Raw genomic sequence first — 8822 nt, 5'->3', positions numbered from 1 at the left:
GCTTCGCCAAGCACCGCGGGAGAGGAGGAGTACTTGTGAGAGGGGGAGGGCTGCGCCAGAACTTCGTCTATAGCTCCCATGCGCCTCCCCACTATATATAGGGGTGGAGGGGCTGGTTTCTTGCCCTCCAAGTCCATTGGGGCGTTGGCCAAGGTGGGAGGAAAGAAATCTCATTATTTCCTTCCCCACCGATTGTTATCCCCCCTTTTTAGGGATCTTGATCTTATCCTTTCGGGATATGATCTTATTCCTTCTAAGGGGAGATCTTGGTGCGCCTTGACCAGGGGTGTGGGGCCTTGCCCCCACTACCCACGTCCATGTGGGCCCCCCCATGCAGGTGGGCCCCACTCCGGAACCTTCTAGAACCTTCCCGGTACAATACCGAAAAATCCCGAACGTTTTCTGGTGGCCAAAATAGGACTTCCCATATATAAATCTTTACCTCCGGACCATACCGGAACTCCTCGTGACGTCCGGGATCTCATCCGGGACTCCGAACAACATTCGGTAACCACATACAAACTTCCTTTATAACCCTAGCGTCATCGAACCTTAAGTGTGTAGACCCTACGGGTTCGGGAGACATGTAGACATGACCGAGACGTTCTCCGGTCAATAACCAACAACGGGATCTGGATACCCATGATGGCTCCCACATGTTCCATGATGATCTCATCGGATGAACCACGATGTCAAGGACTTAATCAATCCCGTATTCAATTCCCTTTGTCTATCGGTATGTTACTTGCCCGAGATTCGATCGTCGGTATCCTCAATACCTTGTTCAATCTCGTTACTGGCAAGTCACTTTACTCGTTCCGTAACACATCATCCCGTGATCAACTCCTTGGTCACGTTGCGCATATGATGATGTCCTACCGAGTGGGCCCAGAGATACCTCTCCGTTTACACGGAGTGACAAATCCCAGTCTCGATCCGCATAAAACAATAGATACTTTCGGAGATACCTGTAGTGCACCTTTATAGTCACCCAGTTACGTTGTGACGTTTGATACACCCAAAGCACTCCTACGGTATCCAGGAGTTACACGCTCTCATGGTCGAAGGAAGAGATACTTGACATTGGCAAAGCTCTAGCAAATGAACTACACGATCTTTTGTGCTAGTCTTAGGATTGGGTCTTGTCCATCACATCATTCTCCTAATGATGTGATCCCGTTATCAACGACATCCAATGTCCATAGCCAGGAAACCATGACTATCTGTTGATCACAACGAGCTATTCAACTAGAGGCTCACTAGGGACATATTGTGGTCTATGTATTCACACGTGTATTACGATTTCCGGATAATACAGTTATAGCATGAATAAAAGACAATTATCATGAACAAGGAAATATAATAATAACACTTTTATTATTGCCTCTAGGGCATATTTCCAACAGTCTCCCACTTGCACTAGAGTCAATAATCTAGTTCACATCGCCATGTGATTAACACTCACAGGTCACATCGCCATGTGACTAATACCCAAGAGTTTTAGGTTTGATCATGTTGCTTGTGAGAGAGGTTTTAGTCAACGGGTCCGAACCTTTCAGATCCGTGTGTGCTTTACAAATCTCTATGTCATCTCCTAGATGTAGCTACCACGCTCTATTTGGAGCTATTCCAAATAACTGTTCTACTTGGAGCTATTCTAAATTGTTGCCCCATAATACGTATCCGGTATCTCTTCTTAGAGCTATCCGGATAGGTGTTAAGCTTGCATCGACGTAACCTTTACGATGAACTCTTTTACCACCTCCATAATCGAGAAAATTCCTTAGTCCACTAGTTACCAAGGATAACTTTGACCGCTGTTTGTGATCCATTCATGGATCACTCTTGTACCCCTTGACTGACTCATGGCAAGGCACACTTCAGGTGCGGTACTCAGCATGGCATACTGTAGAGCCTATGTCTTAAGCATAGGGGACGACCTTCATCCTTTCTCTCTATTCTGCCGAGGTCGAGCTTTAAGTCTTAACTTCGTACCTTACAACTCAGGCAAGAACTCCTTCTTTGACTGGTCCATCTTGAACACCTTCAAGATCATGTCAAGGTATGTGCTCATTTGAAAGTATTATTAAGCATTTTGATCTATCCTTATAGATCTTGATGCTCAATGTTCAAGTAGCTTAATCCAGGCTTTCCATTGAAAAACACTTTCAAAATAACCCTATATGCTTTCCAGAAATTCTACGTCATTTCTGATCAACAATATGTCAACAACATATACTCATCAGAAATTCTATAGTGCTCCCATTCACTTCTTTGGAAATACAAGTTTCTCATAAACTTTGTACAAACCCAAAATCTTTGATCATCATCAAAGCATACATTCCAACTCCGAGATGCTCACTCCAGTCCTTAGAAGGATTGCTGGAGCTTTGCATACTTATTAGCATCTTTAGGGATTGACAAAACCTTCCGGTTGTATCACATACAACCTTTCCTCAAGAAAATCGTCGAGGAAACAATGTTTTGACATCCTATATGCAAGATTTCATAAATAATGCAGTAATCGCTAATATAATTCCAACAGACTCTTAGCATCGCTACGAGTGAGAAAATCTCATCGTAGTCAACTCCTTGAACTTGTCGGAAAACATCTTAACGACAAGTCGAGCTTTCTTAATGGTAATTCTTACCATCATTGTCTGTCTTCCTTTTAAAATCCATCCGTACTCATTTGCCTTACGACCATCGAGCCGTTCTGCCAAAGTCTTCACTTTGTTTTCATACATGGATCCTCTCTCGGATTTTATGGCCTCAAGCCATTTATCGGAATCCGGGCCCACCATCGCTTCTCCATAGCTCGTAGGCTCATTGTTGTCTAGCAACATGACTTCCAAGACAGGATTACGTACCACTCTCAAGTAGTACGCATCCTTGTCATCCTACGAGGTTTGGGAGTGACTTGATCTGAAGTTTCATGATCACTATCATAAGCTTCCACTTCAATTGGTGTAGGTGCCACGGGAACAACTTCCTGTGCCCTGCTACACACTGGTTGAAGTGATGGTTCAATAACCTCATCAAGTCTCCACCATCCTCCCGCTCAATTCTTTCGAGAGAAACCTTTCCTCGAGAAAGGACCTGATTCAAGAAACAATCCTTTATTGCTTTTGGATCTGAGACAGGAGGTATACCCAACTGTTTTGGGTGTCCTATGAAGATGCATTTATCCGCTTTGGGTTCTAGCTTATCAGCCTAAAACTTTTTCACATAAGCGTCGTAGCCCCAAACTTTTAAGAAACGACAACTTAGGTTTCTCTAAACCATAATTCATACGGTGTCATCTCAACGGAATTACGTGGTGCCCTATTTAAAGTGAATGTGGTTGTCTCTAATGCCTAACCCATGAACGATAGTGGTAATTCGATAAGAGACATCATGGTACGCACCATATCCAATAGGGTGCAACTATGATGTTCGGACACACCATCACATTATGGTGTTCCAGGCGGTATTAATTGCGAAACAATTTCCACAATGTCTTAATTGTGTGCCAAAACTCGTAACTCAGATATTCATCTCTATGATCATATCATAGACATTTTATCCTCTTGTCACAATGATCTGCTACTTCACTCTGAAATTACTTGAACCATTCAATAATTCAGACTTGTGTTTCATCAAGTAAATATACTCAACATTTACTCGAATCATCTGTGAAGTAAGAACATAATGATATTCACTGCATGCCTCAGCACTCATTCGACTGCACACATCAAAATGTGTTACTTCCAACAAGTTGCTATCTTGTTCCATCTTACTGAAAATGAGGCTTTTCAGTCATCTTGCCCATGTGGTATGATTTGCATATCTCAAGTGATTCAAAATCAAGTGAGTCCGAACGATCCATTTTCATGGAGTTTCTTCATGCATATACACCAATAGACATGGTTCGCATGTCTCAAACTTTTCAAAAACGAGTGAGTCCAAAGATCCATCAACATGGAGCTTCTTCATGCGTTTTATACCATTATGACTTACATGGCAGTGCCACAAGTAAGTGGTACTATCATTACTATCTTATATCTTTTGGCATGAAAATGTGTATCACTACGACCGAGATTCAATAAACCATTCCTTTAGGTGCAAGACCATTGAAGGTATTATTCAAAAATAGAGTAACCATTATTCTCCTTAAATGAATAACCGTATTGCGATAGACATAATCCAATCATGTCTATGCTCAACGCAAACACTAATCTCGGTGGTAGAGGGAGCGTGCGATGCTTGATCATATCAACCTTGGAAACACTTCCAACATATATCGTCAGCTCACCTTTAGCTAGTCTCCCTTTATTACGTAGCTTTTATTTCGAGTTACTAACACTTAGAAACCGAACCGGTATCCAATACCCTGGTGCTACTAGGAGTAGTAGTAAAGTACACATTAACATAATGTATATCCAATATACTTCTATCGACCTTGCCAGCCTTCTCATCTACCAAGTATCTAGGGTAATGCTGCTCCAGTGGTTGTTCCCCTTATTACAGAAGCACTTAGTCTTGGGTTTGGGTTCAACCTTGGGTTTCTTCACTAGAGCAGCAGCTGAATTGCCGTTTCATGAAGTATCCCTTTGTTCCCTTGCCCTTCTTGAAACTAGTGGTTTCACCAACCATCAACAATTGATGCTCCTTCTTGATTTCTACTTTCGCGGTGTCAAACATCATGAATATTTCAAGGATCATCATATCTATCCCTGATATGTTATAGTTAATCACGAAGCTCTAGCAGCTTGGTGGCAATGACTTTGGGGAAACATCACTATCTCATCTGGAGGATCAACTCCCACTCGATTCAAGTGATTGTTGTGCTCAGACAATCTGAGCACAAGCTCAACGATTGAGCTTTTCTCCCTTAGTTTGCAGGCTAAGAAAATCGTCGGAGGTCTTATACCTCTTGACGTGGGCACGAGCCTGAAATCCCAATTTCAGCCCTCGAAACATCTCATATGTTCCGCGACGTTTCGAAAACGTCTTTGATGCCTCTACTTAAACCATTTAATTGAACTATCACGTAGTTATCAAAACGTGTATGTCCGATGTTCGCAACATCGACAAACGACGTTGGGGTTCAGCACACTGAGCGGTGCATTAAGGACATAAGCTTTCTACTGATCGCATAATCGCTACTATCAACTTTCAACTATATTTTCTCTAGGAACATATCTAAACAGTGGAACTAAAGCGCGAGCTTACGACATAATTTGCAAAAGGTCTTTTGACTATGTTCAGGATAATTAAGTCCATCTTATGAACTCCCACTTAGATAGACATCCCTCTGGTCATCTAAGTGATCACATGATCCGAGTCAACTAGGCCATGTCCGATCATCACGTGAGACGGACTAGTCATCATCGGTGAACATCTTCATGTTGATCGTATCTACCATACGACTCATGCTCGACCTTTCGGTCTCCGTGTTCCGAGGCCATGTCTGCACATGCTAGGCTCGTCAAGTTAACCCTAAGTGTTTTCGCTGTGTAAAACTGTCTTACACCCGTTGTATGTGAACGTAAGAATCCATCACACCCGATCATCACGTGGGGCTTAGAAGCGACGAACTGTAGCAACGGTGCACAGTTAGGGGAGAACACTTCTTGAAATTTTGTAAGGGATCATCTTATTTACTACCGTCGTCCTAAGGAAACAAGATGCATAAACATGATAAACATCACATGCAATCAAATAGTGACATGATATGGCCAATATCATTTTGCTCCTTTTGATCTTCATCTTCGGGGCTCCATGATCATCATCGTCACCGGCACGACACCATGATCTCCATCATCATGATCTCCATCATCGTGTCTTCATGAATTTGTCATGCCAACGACTACTTCTACTTCTATGACTAACGCGTTTAGCAATAAAGTAAAGTAGTTTACATGGCGTTCTTCAATGACACGCAGGTCATACAATAAATAAAGACAACTCCTATGGCTCCTGCCGGTTGTCATACTCATCGACATGCAAGTCGTGAATCCTATTACAAGAACATGATCAATCTCATACATCACATATCATTCATCACATTCTTCTTGGCCATATCACATCACATAGCATACCCTGCAAAAACAAGTTAGACGTCCTCTAATATTTGTTGCATGTTTTACGTGGCTGCTATGGGTTTCTAGCAAGAGCGTTTCTTACCTACGCAAGACCACAACGTGATATGCCAATTGCTATTTACCCTTCATAAGGACCCTTTTCATCGAATCCGTTCCGACTAAAGTGGGAGAGACTGGCACCCGCTAGCGACCTTATGCACCAAGTGCATGTCAATCGGTGGAACCTGTCTCACGTAAGAGTACGTGTAAGGTCGGTCCGGGCCGCTTCATCCCACAATACTGTCGAAACAAGATTGGACTAGTAACGGTAAGCATATTGAACAAAATCAACGCCCACAACTATTTTGTGTTCTACTCGTGCAAAGAATCTACGCAATAGACCTAGCTCATGATGCCACTGTTGGGGAACGTAGCAGAAATTCAAAATTTTCCTACGTGTCACCAAGATCTATCTATGGAGAGACTAGCAACGAGGGGAAGGAGAGTGCATCTACATACCCTTGTAGATCGCTAAGCGGAAGCGTTCAAGTGAACGGGGTTGATGGAGTCGTACTCGTCGTGATTCAAATCACCGATGATCAAGTGCCGAACGCACGGCACCTCCGCGTTCAACACACATACAGCCCGGTGACGTCTCCCAAGCCTTGATCCAGCAAGGAGAGAGGGAGAGGTTGAGGAAGACTCCATCCAGCAGCAGCACAACGGCGTGGTGGTGGTGGAGGAGCGTGGCAATCCTGCAGGGCTTCGCCAAGCACCGCGGGAGAGGAGGAGTACTTGTGAGAGGGGGAGGGCTGCGCCAGAACTTCGTCTATAGCTCCCATGCGCCTACCCACTATATATAGGGGTGGAGGGGCTGGTTTCTTGCCCTCCAAGTCCATTGGGGCGTTGGCCAAGGTGGGAGGAAAGAAATCTCATTATTTCCTTCCCCACCGATTGTTATCCCCCCTTTTTAGGGATCTTGATCTTATCCCTTCGGGATATGATCTTATTCCTTCTAAGGGGAGATCTTGGTGCGCCTTGACCAGGGGTGTGGGGCCTTGCCCCCACTACCCACGTCCATGTGGGCCCCCCCATGCAGGTGGGCCCCACTCCGGAACCTTCTAGAACCTTCCCGGTACAATACCGAAAAATCCCGAACGTTTTCCGGTGGCCAAAATAGGACTTCCCATATATAAATCTTTACCTCCGGACCATACCGGAACTCCTCGTGACGTCCGGGATCTCATCCGGGACTCCGAACAACATTCGGTAACCATATACAAACTTCCTTTATAACCCTAGCGTCATCGAACCTTAAGTGTGTAGACCCTACGGGTTCGGGAGACATGTAGACATGACCGAGACGTTCTCCGGTCAATAACCAACAGCGGGATCTGGATACCCATGATGGCTCCCACATGTTCCATGATGATCTCATCGGATGAACCACGATGTCAAGGACTTAATCAATCCCGTATTCAATTCCCTTTGTCTATCGGTATGTTACTTGCCCGAGATTCGATCGTCGGTATCCAATACCTTGTTCAATCTCGTTACTGGCAAGTCACTTTACTCGTTCCGTAACACATCATCCCGTGATCAACTCCTTGGTCACGTTGCGCATATGATAATGTCCTACCGAGTGGGCCCAGAGATACCTCTCCGTTTACACGGAGTGACAAATCCCAGTCTCGATCCGCATAAAACAATAGATACTTTCGGAGATACCTGTAGTGCACCTTTATAGTCACCCAGTTACGTTGTGACGTTTGATACACCCAAAGCACTCCTACGGTATCCAGGAGTTACACGCTCTCATGGTCGAAGGAAGAGATACTTGACATTGGCAAAGCTCTAGCAAATGAACTACACGATCTTTTGTGCTAGTCTTAGGATTGGGTCTTGTCCATCACATCATTCTCCTAATGATGTGATCCCGTTATCAACGACATCCAATGTCCATAGCCAGGAAACCATGACTATTTGTTGATCACAACGAGCTAGTCAACTAGAGGCTCACTAGGGACATATTGTGGTCTATGCATTCACACGTGTATTATGATTTCCGGATAATACAATTATAGCATGAATAAAAGACAATTATCATGAACAAGGAAATATAATAATAATACTTTTATTATTGCCTCTAGGGCATATTTCCAACAGTAACACCCCAGATGTAACTTTACCAATTTGTACTCCAACTCTTGCCGTTTCCGGTGTTAAGTTATTTTATTTTCTCGGGTTCGGGTCTTTGTCTCCGTGTGTTGTTGTCGTTGTCATGCATCTCATATCATGTCATCATGTGCATTGCATTTGCATACATGTTCGTCTCATGCATTCAAGCTTTTTCCCCATTGTCCGTTTTGCATTCTGGCGCTTCGTTCTCCTCCGGTGGTCAATTCTACCTTTCTTTCGTGTGTGGGGATTAAACATTTCCGGATTGGACCGAGACTTGCCAAGCGGCCTTGGTTTACTACCGGTAGACCGCCTATCAAGTTTCGTGCCATTTGGACTTCGTTTGATACTCCAACGGTTAACCGAGGGACCGAAAAGGCCTTGTGTGTGTTGCAGCCCAACACCCCTTCAATTTCTCCCAAAACCTACCTAAGCCTTCTCCATCATCTAGAGCGTTCGATCACGATCGCGTGGCCGAAAACCGCACCTTATTTGGACTCTCCTAGCTCCCTCTATGCCTATATATAGCCCCTCCTCCGAAATCCGGATCTCCCCCTTCCTCTAACCCTAAAAATCCGC

Source organism: Triticum dicoccoides, chromosome 6A, assembly GCF_002162155.2.
Source record: "Triticum dicoccoides isolate Atlit2015 ecotype Zavitan chromosome 6A, WEW_v2.0, whole genome shotgun sequence".
NCBI lineage: Eukaryota > Viridiplantae > Streptophyta > Magnoliopsida > Poales > Poaceae > Triticum > Triticum dicoccoides.
This window is presented reverse-complemented; position numbering follows the sequence as displayed.